Genomic DNA, 9792 nt, shown 5'->3' on the forward strand with positions numbered 1-9792 from the left:
AACTTGGGGGGACAGAAGCAAGTGGATCTCTGTGAATTTGAGGCAAGCCTGATCTACAGATCACATACCAGGTAAGCAAAAGCTACCTGGAGAAACCCTGCCTTGAAACTCCCAACCAAAAAACAAACAAACAAAGATATTAGTGCCCATGTAATAGATATGCAGCAGGCAGACAACATAAAGATGCAGAAAGATGGTCAGCTAAATCCTGAGGGCAGGATCTTCAGAAAAACTAGCCCTTCTCCCAGGACCAAACCTCACACTGTTCTAGCATTCAGAATTAGGAAATCGTGAGGTCGTGTTTCTGCCATCCATCTGTGGTACTGAAGGGCCCAGACTCTCACCCAGTCTCCCCCACACCCACGTTGGCAGCCATGATAGGCTGCAGAAAAGACCCAGCAAGATGTAGGCCCCTGACTGACTCAGCAGGCTGTGCTGAGTCCCCGACCTTGCCCAACCTTGCCCTGATTACTGGGAAGAAACTGCCAGGTATCCTCCTTGTGGTGCAGAACCAACCAGAAGTTAGCTTGTGGGCTCTGGATGTGCTTTACTGGGAATGGTGGGATGCAGTAACTGCCCACCCCCCATGGCATCCTTTCAGCAGCTGAAGCTGACCAATCAGCTCAGAACAGGTTCCCCCAGCCCAGAGGTGTCCCAATCCTGAGACTGTTACTATGCAGCTAGCAGACCCCCAGATGCCCTGCTTGCTCTACCCCCAATATATGCCTTGCCCCACTGCATCTCCAGGTCCCTGCTACTCAACTCACTGTATTGGATGAATGGAGGAACCGAGTTATCTCATAATTAAGAAGACTCTTTGCTTTTGCATCAGATCTGATCTCTTGGTGGCTTTGAGGGGTTCACACTGTGGGCACAACAGTGCACTGTGGTGACAGTCCCTGCACAGTAGTAATTGAGAAACTCGGAACACTAGCATAGAATAGCTTCAAATACAATCTCCAGAGAGACACGAGGTTTTGGTCAGGGGTATATAACAGGTGGTCGTTCATGTGAGGTTCAGGCCAGCCTAGTCCATAGCTAGCTCTAGGACATCCAGGGCTACATACAGAGACAACTGTCTCAAAAGAAAGGAAAGCAGCATTGTATAAAGGTGTAGCACAGGGTTTGGGGTGATAAAAGGCTGTGGCGTTAATGGCTGTGGAGGCAGCAAACAGTACTGAAGTACCCACTGCTACCCCTACACAGTAACAGTGATGACTATGGTCTGGGCAGCAGCACTTGCTTACTGGTTAGGTTGTATTTTCTCGGGGAATGGAGAAGGGAAGAGTCAGTGTGAGCACAGAACAAGCATGAGGAAGGCCGGAAACCTGACCTTGGGTTCAGCAAAAACCAGCCATGAAAACAGAGATACTTCAGCATTTTCCAGGGTTGATAGATAGTTTATTTTCATGATCAAAGATACAAGTGTGTCTAGGGACACTACAGAAGTCATCATAAATGCTGTTCTAATCCCAAGTCAAAATTCACTTAAGAGTGGGGGGGGGGGCGCGTGCGTGTAAGAGAGAGGGGGGAGGGGGAGAGTGGGAGGGAGGGAAGGAGAGAGGGAGGGAGCAAAGGAGGAAGGGAGGGTGAAGGGGAAGAGAGAGAGAGTTACAACTTTTAAATCTAAAATGCTGATACTGTATAACTGGATCCATCAGCGCCATCTAGTGGAAGTCTTTATGTCTTAAGGGAACAATCTAGTTCCCATAGAATGACTGTTCCTACTTGAGAGGCCCTCTTGCTTCTCTTGTGAGCAACTGCTCCCAATTATGGACTGATCTCACTATGGGGTGGTCCACAAGGTTCTGCTGTTGCTGTAATCCAGGGTGATAACAGGCTCTGTACGTGATGGAGAAGTACCTTTCAGGAGGCAGGAATAAGGTGAAAAAGCTGACCAGCGGAAGTGTCAGTTATTCTTCATGTCTTTCATTAAAAGGGTCAAGGATGGCAGATTAAGAACTGAAAATGTTCAAAACAACTCTGAGATTCTATCTTACACCTGCAAGAATTGCCAAGAACAAAACACTAATGACAACCTATGCTGGAGAGGTTGTGGGGTAAAGGGAACATTGCTACATTGCTGGTGGGAGTGCAAGATGGTACCGCCACTTTGAATATCTGTGTGGAGCTTTCTGAGAAAATTAGAAAACAACCTTCCTCAAGACCCAGTAATACCACTTTTGGGTCTATATCCAAAGGATGCTCAATTGTGCCACAAGGACATGTGCTCAACTATGTTCATAGCAGCATTATTTGTCATAGACAGAACCTGGAAACAACCTAAATGCCCCTAAACAGAAGAATGGATAAGGAAAATGTGGTACATTTACACGATAGAGTACTACAAAGCAGAAAAAAATAACAACATCTTGAAATTTGCAAGCAAATAAATAGAGCTAGAAAACATCATATTGAGTGAAGTAGCTGAGAACCAGAAAGAAAATTTTCATATGTACTCACTCATATGTAGTTTTTAAACATAGAGCAGAGAAATTCAGCCTACAAATCACAATCCAGAGAACCTAGACAACAATGAGGACCCTAAGAGAGACTTACATAGATCTAATCGACATGGTAAATAGAAAAAGACAAGATCTTCTGAGTAAATTGGGAGCATGGGGACCTTGAGAGAGGGTTGAAAGGGAGGGGAAAACCAAGTAAGGAAGCAAAGAAAAATGTAGAGCTCAATAAAAATCAAAAAAAATTAAAAAAGAACTGAAAATGTGTGCTCCCAGTTCTGAGACTCGCAAATGTGACACGCTGAACTGAGCAAGGATATGACCAGCAGACCTGATATCAGGGACACAGAGGCCAACAGAAGAGAAAGCTCAGGTTTATGGTGCTTTTACCTGTGAACTGGGTGTCTGCCAGCTCTGTGAGGTGGCTTTACAAAGTACTGGGGCTCAGCATGATACAAACAAGAGGCTGCTTTCCAGCTTCCAGGCAGATGGTGCAAATGCAGAGACAGACAGACAGACTTCTGGGGTCAGGAGAGGAGAGGAAGGCTAGTTAGCTGAAGAGTCACAAAAGGGACTACAGTGTCTTGTGAGCATGTGCACAGCAGAGATGGGGAGAAGCCAGAGCAGGTGCAGTATTGTCTACCGAAGAACAGAGGATCATCCCATGTCTTCACAGACCCGAGGCTGCTGGTCAGGGGATACTCAGAGGCGGGCATGGTAGCCGCAGAGAACGGGTAGGGGATTCTGCTGTATCGTAGTTAGGATTCCTATTGTTGTAAAGAGAAACTATGGGAAACATGGTACCAGGCAGGCAGACATGATGCTGGAGAGGGGCTGAGAGTCCTACATCCAGAGCAACAGATACACTGAAGAAAATGTTACACTGGGTATGATTTGAGCATCTGAGACCTCAATCCCATCCTCAGTGACAAACTTTCTCCAGCAAGGCCACGCCTACTCCCACAAGGCCTCACCTCCTGGTAGTGCCACTCCCTCTGAGCCTTTGGGAACCATTTTCCTTCAAACACCAACATGGTGTCAGACATGGCTTTGTTAGTGTGGGGCAATAGCTACAGGCGCCAAGGGAGCTTCCCAACTGTGTGCTTCATGTATCATTGATTAGAAGGGTGGGACCGGAGCTGGGAAAATGCCAACCCTTTATTGTAGGAACACACCCAAGAAGGAGTCAGGTGACAAAGAGGTTCCTGATTGCCACTACCCTGTTGCAAAGAAGAAGTGGCAACTACCAGAGAAAATTGCAGGCAGAGAAACTCCTTCCTTGATCCTTAGGCCACAAAAGCAAATTGCTTCTTGGCATGATGGTCTCTGATGTGCACCATAGTGTTTCACTGTTCATCAGGAACCAATGGAGGGAGCTTCTTTGCTTTTGCCAAACCTCACACGGAAGACCGTGTGTCCTGTCCACAGTTCCTTGTAGAAACGCTCCTTCTGTAACTCTGTCAAATGACTGCTCTCACAATTCTCTCATATGCTCTGTGTCAACTGAATTTGCTCCCAAAGATGACCACAGCCCTTAGTTAGGTCCCCAGTACAGGACCATCTGCAGAGCACACTCAGTTTCAACCAGTCTCACTGATGCATACCTTACAGAACGTTGAGATATTTTTAATTGGTAGGTTTTATGATCGGCTGAGTTCTAGTCCATAAATAAGTATACATCTAACCTAGACACAATTTGCTTCATCTTTAGATGGTGGGAGAGACTTTGAAGAAGCAGATAAGGACCCTGAGATGGCAACACTGCCCTGTATTACATGGGCCAGATACCAGGGTCCTCAGAGGAGAAGGAATGGGCATCAGAGGAAGAGGCTGTGAGCCAGACTCAGAGTGGAGGGTGTGTGTAGAAGATGCAGGTGATCCCTGACCACCGCACAGACAGGAAATGGGTCTCTGAGTGATCCACCACAGTGAAATCAGCTCTGCAGACACCTGAACTTTAGTTCAGGTAAACTCGGTTCAGACTCCTCCAGAACTGTGGCTTTGTGCTGTTTCAAGCCACCGGTTTTACTGTGATTTGTTATGGCTGCAATAGAAATCCAAAACCGTCAACAAAATATAAACAAAACATGCTTTTTCTAGATTTTAGTGTAGAAGTCGAGCACACCCCACAGTAGTATAGGAGTTGAGCTCACCCCACATAGTGTAGGAGTCGAAGGCACACCAAAGCACTGTAGGAATCAAGGGCACCCCACAGCAGTGTAGAGTCCAGTGCACCCGCAGTGGCGTAGGAATTAAGCACACCCCACAGCAGTGTTCACCTGAGGGTAGAGGCTAAGACAAGCTTACCCCTTACCTGGGCCAGAACCCAGTGAGTGTGTTTGTTCTACATGCCCCCTGGTTTAATCAAGCTAACAGAAATTCCAGCTTCCTGGCAAAGGACAAGAGTAACCCATAGATTCCTAGGGACATTTAGTGACTGTGGTTCCAGATGGGACCCACTATCTCTGGGCATTCCATTGAAATTCAAGTGGGTCAGTCAAACCATCTAATGGATATAACCTTTCTGTCCACACCATGGTTCACACAATGGACCTTGCTAGTTAAAACAAGTGTACATTCTCCAAACAGAAGTCTAAGCGCTGTTCTTTTCTCATATTCAGACACAGCCCCTTCTGGGGCATAAAATCCACCCCACGAAGATGGGGAGCGTGGACTACAGAGGACTGTAGACTGAGTTTGGAGAAGGCTTGAAGCTGTTACCAGGGAGGAAAGGGAAAGTCTACAGCAGGGGAAATCACAGCAGGGGCTGGTGGATGCAGAGAGACAGTTTTCACATACCAAGTGGCCATTGTGCATGCTTCTCCTTCCTGAAACCTTGGGAGATGTGCTGAACCCTGTTGGAAACCAAATCTGAGAGCTGAGGGTCCATCTGTGCTGTGGGAGTTCCTTCAGCTCCTTCAGCCAACCGCCGCTGAGTTACCAGCCCATTGGGGCGTGGTCTCTCCCTTTAAAAAAAGCAGCGGCTGTCCTCCACTCTCCTTTTGTCTTCCGGCTCCGTTTCCGGCCCCTGGACTCCTTTCCTGTTCGCGCGGAGGGGCTGTTGTCTGGGACGGTAATCTGTAAGTTTTTTCCCCTTTGAATAAATAACCATTCTATTAATCATAATTCCAAACTGGTGTGGGATTGTCTGTGACTTACGCCTTCATCTGGCGCCCCACGTTTGGTTGTAGAACCCCCCCTTCCCCCCCACTCAACTGCTTGCTACCAGCTCGGCTAGTCACGAGACCTCCCTCAGCTGCGGCCTGTGCCCTGTGTGTGGAGCCAGCAGTTCAGTTAAACCCCACGCCTCCCAAACTCCACAGGCTCGGGACAGTCTCTGCCTGCCTGGTTTGCTCTTTTCTGAGTTGTTTTTAAATTTCCCTTGTAAGTGCGGTGCTTTAGTGGCGTGAATCAGAACGACTCGGTCACGTGGAGGCATACGCGGCTTCCGGGTTGCTCTTTTCTACCCCTGGATTCTGGGTTTCTGGTTCCGTGTATGGAATTGATTTAATTAAACTTTCTTTCTTGAGCAACTTATATTTCCTAGTTTTTAACAAATACTAAGGCAGACACTGAAACAGGACCTGTTTAAGTCACCTTTGCAGTGGTTCTAGTCGCAACTTGGCAACAGCGCCGCCAACTAGACAAGAGGTAATATGGCAGTTTTTGTTTCCAACGCCAATTTTACTGTTTTCTTTATTAATACAATGGATTATGTCATACAAGGTTTATATGACTATGGGAATATATTAATTTACTTGTTGCTAGGTTTCAGTTTTCTTTTCAATATTTTATCATTAAGAAAGATACGATTTTTACGGACTAATATTGAACAACTAGTTGAAAGGATTAAAATTATTGAAAATCAGGGGTTATCTGAACAAGTGGATACTATGAGAGACAAAATTGACTCCATGTCCAAGGGTACTAGGAAGTTACCTGAAAGGGTACAGGCTGTTGAATTTGACGTTCAGATGTTACCACAAAGTTTTGATAAGGTAACAGATAGAATGAACCTCCAGAATGGGAACCAAAAAACTGATACCTTAGTGAAATTACTAGAAACACGGGTAGGTCAGGAGATTCAGGATTTAAGGGATACAATGATATGCCATTCTTATGGTGCTAAGGGATTTTAAAGAACCTCTTAATATAGTTACAGATTCACAATATGCAGAAAGAGTTATCTTGCATATTGAAACCGCTTAATTCATACCAGATGACACAGAGTTGACTTCATTGTTTATCGAGGTACAGGACATAATTAGGAATAGGCTTTGTCCAATGTACATAACACACATCCGGTCCCATACCGGTCTGCCTGGGCCTCTAGCACAAGGTAACGCTGAAATTGACCAATTATTGATTGGAAGCGTTCTGCAGGCCTCAGAATTTCATAAAAAACATCATGTCAATAGTAAAGGCTTAAAGAAAGAGTTTTCCATTACATGGCAACAAGCTAAGGACATTATAAAGAGATGTCCTACTTGTTCTTTCTATAATCAAACACCATTACCTGCAGGGAGTAACCCAAAGGGTACTCAAAGGAATGAAATCTGGCAGATGGATGTGTTCCACTTTATGGAATTTGGTAAATTAAAATATGTACACCACACCATAGACACGTATTCAGGTTTTCAATGGGCAACTGCCCTGAGCTCAGAAAAGGCTGATTCGGTAATCACACATTTATTGGAAGTTATGGCCATCATGGGTATACCTGCACAGATAAAGACAGACAATGGTCCAGCATATGTATCTAAGAAAATGAAACGCTTCTTTGCTTATTATAATATAAAACACGTTACAGGTATACCAAATAATCCTACAGGTCAGGCAGTTATAGAAAGATCAAATCGTACTATAAAGGATATGCTAAACAAACAGAAAGGGATGAAAGATACCCCCAGAAATAGATTGCATAATGCTTTATTAACCTTGAATTTTCTTAATGCTAATGAAAAAGGAACAACAGCAGCAGAGAGGCATTGGATAACGGAAAAAACTTCTGAACTAAACCAACCTGTTTATTTCAAAGACGTGCTGACCTCTCAATGGAAGCCAGGAGATGTGCTACGTTGGGGAAGGGGTTTTGCTCTTGTTTCCACAGGAGAAGAAAAATTGTGGATACCATCAAAATTAATAAAGGTTCGATTTGAAGAGGAGAAACCTCTTGGAAAGGAGAAATGACAGCATCTACAATGATGATAACCATACAGGTGGTAAGAAAAGCATATAGAATGGGGGCAGGGTTCTGTTCTTATCTCCACAGGAAAACACTGATCTTTGAAAAGTTCAAGGGACCCTGGATATTTGAATACTGACAGATGGAAAATAACGGCCCAATAGGGACTATCAAGAAAACTGAATAGGTTCTGTAAGTACCATATACTAAATCATATTTCTAAATTTATAGAGCTGGTTTTAAAGTTGGACTCTGGCTCAGTCCCTCTCTAATTCCAAGCCTGTTGTTTAAAGAAAAACCCAGAGTTTCTGGAGTTTCTGTCTCATGTCAAGAGCCATGATATGGGACAGAAAGAAATATGAGTTTAGAAAACATCTTTACTTTTCTTCATATCTATCATACCTTCATTAAATATATCTATCATGTCTCTCATTGAATATAGGTATTCATGTATATGTCTATATAATTAATGTTTAAGTTTTCCACAATGAACAATGAGTTTTTCCTACAGTGACATTTGAAGTTTCCAGGAAGAAGATGGGGCCCCATAACAACAACTCCACCTGGTTGATATGACGTCATGATACTGATAGCGCTACTACAAGACCTGTTTTGGGTACCAGCTGCACAAGACGGTTCCAACGTGCTGAAATGGTGCACATCTTGTACAACATTCTGGCCAGACCTCCACAAAATACTCAGAGACTATTTGCAATTTTAAAAGACATTGATCTTGAAATTTAACCATCATTTTACTTTCACAGGATCCCCCAGAAAGAACGTCGCCCCCATGACAGCTGGAAGTAATTCTAGAGAACGACGTCCCCTCTCCCAATAAAGTTTGTCCTTGGGTTTAGGGACATCATTTAGGGGTTGGTTATAATTAGTATACGGTTGAGGGTTGGGGGAGGAATTTTATAAGCACAGAAATCTTAAAAAAAAAAAAAAAAAAAAAAAAAAAAAAAAAAAGGAGGGATAATTGGATTATGGGATAAATAGATTTGTACTTGTGAGTTATTGCTTTTAGACAAACATATTGGTATCGATTCTTATATATTGATACAAAGTTAAATTATGTTGACTATTTTATGCATGCATGCTTCATGCTTCTACTTCTGTTTAAAACATTTTTATGTATTTGTATATATATATTGTATTGATATATGTATATTTACCATATTGCATTGTACACTTCTACCTCTGATTAAGATACTTATATATTGTTTATGTATTGATATATATTTACCATATTGCAATGTATACTTGCACATTGTTTATATTTGGAGGTCTCATTGTCCTCATTTATTGCACACTTGTTTATTATCTCAGTCTTTAAGTTAGATAGATATTGAGAATTATATAGATCAACAGTCATCTAAGTTTGTCATTTATAATTAGACTAATCAGGTTCTTTAGATATATAGAGATTATATTCAGTATAGATAGATAATCTTCAACCTCTTCAAAGAGCTGTAGAAAATGGCCTTTAATCTAATTCAGAGTTCTATGGTAGGGAGACACAATCACTCCTGGCAACACTGATCTATGCCCGAGAGAATGTTGAGTACCAAAGACACTCCACCTGGAGCCTTTCTTCTTGGCAGAACTGGCCTTTGGGTAAAGAAATGCTCATACCTCAACTACTGACAGAGTTACAGAATATCCGTAAATGGATAAAACAAGACTGTCATATCCTGCCAAGACAGGGTAAGATAGTTTTGAAGTTTCTTGCCTTTAAAAATGGTATGTCAGTTACATCAGGCCTTAGCCAAAGTTGGTTGCTTCAACGCTGCAAATGTGACTTTGGGTGTTTGTCCAGGTAGCCAGTTGTCTCTGCGATTTGGTACATGTTCTGGAAGTTGTTTGATTGCACTTCCTAATTACTCAGATAACATTATTTCCCTTCTCAGATCTTCGATGGGATTGAAGATTATATAAATGTAGTTACTTTCCTTTCATGACTTGGCCAAGTTATTTGTTATACAAGACTTAAGCTAGTTAGAATAGGATATTTGTATTTATTGTATATAATTTTGTAGGTTTGTACTTATTGTATATAATTGCGTAGTAGGCTTAGAACTCTCTTACTTAAACAAAAGGGGGAGATGCTGTGGGAGTTCCTTCAGCTCCTTCAGCCAACCGCCG

General features: G+C 43.0%; 1 long non-coding RNA gene across 1 annotated transcript in view; it reads right to left on the reverse strand.

Annotated features, from left to right (window-relative positions):
• Positions 1–3602: 3602 nt before the first annotated feature.
• LOC148120953 (uncharacterized) overlaps positions 3603–9792 on the reverse strand; it is a 42153-nt gene continuing 35963 nt past the window's right edge. The window contains exon 2 of the long non-coding RNA XR_015738866.1: positions 3603–5297. This is a non-coding gene — a long non-coding RNA (uncharacterized LOC148120953). The remainder of the gene's footprint in view (positions 5298–9792) is intronic.

The sequence above is a fragment of the Myodes glareolus genome, chromosome 9, assembly GCF_982192425.1.
Source record: "Myodes glareolus chromosome 9, mMyoGla1.1, whole genome shotgun sequence".
Taxonomy (NCBI): Eukaryota; Metazoa; Chordata; class Mammalia; order Rodentia; family Cricetidae; genus Myodes; species Myodes glareolus.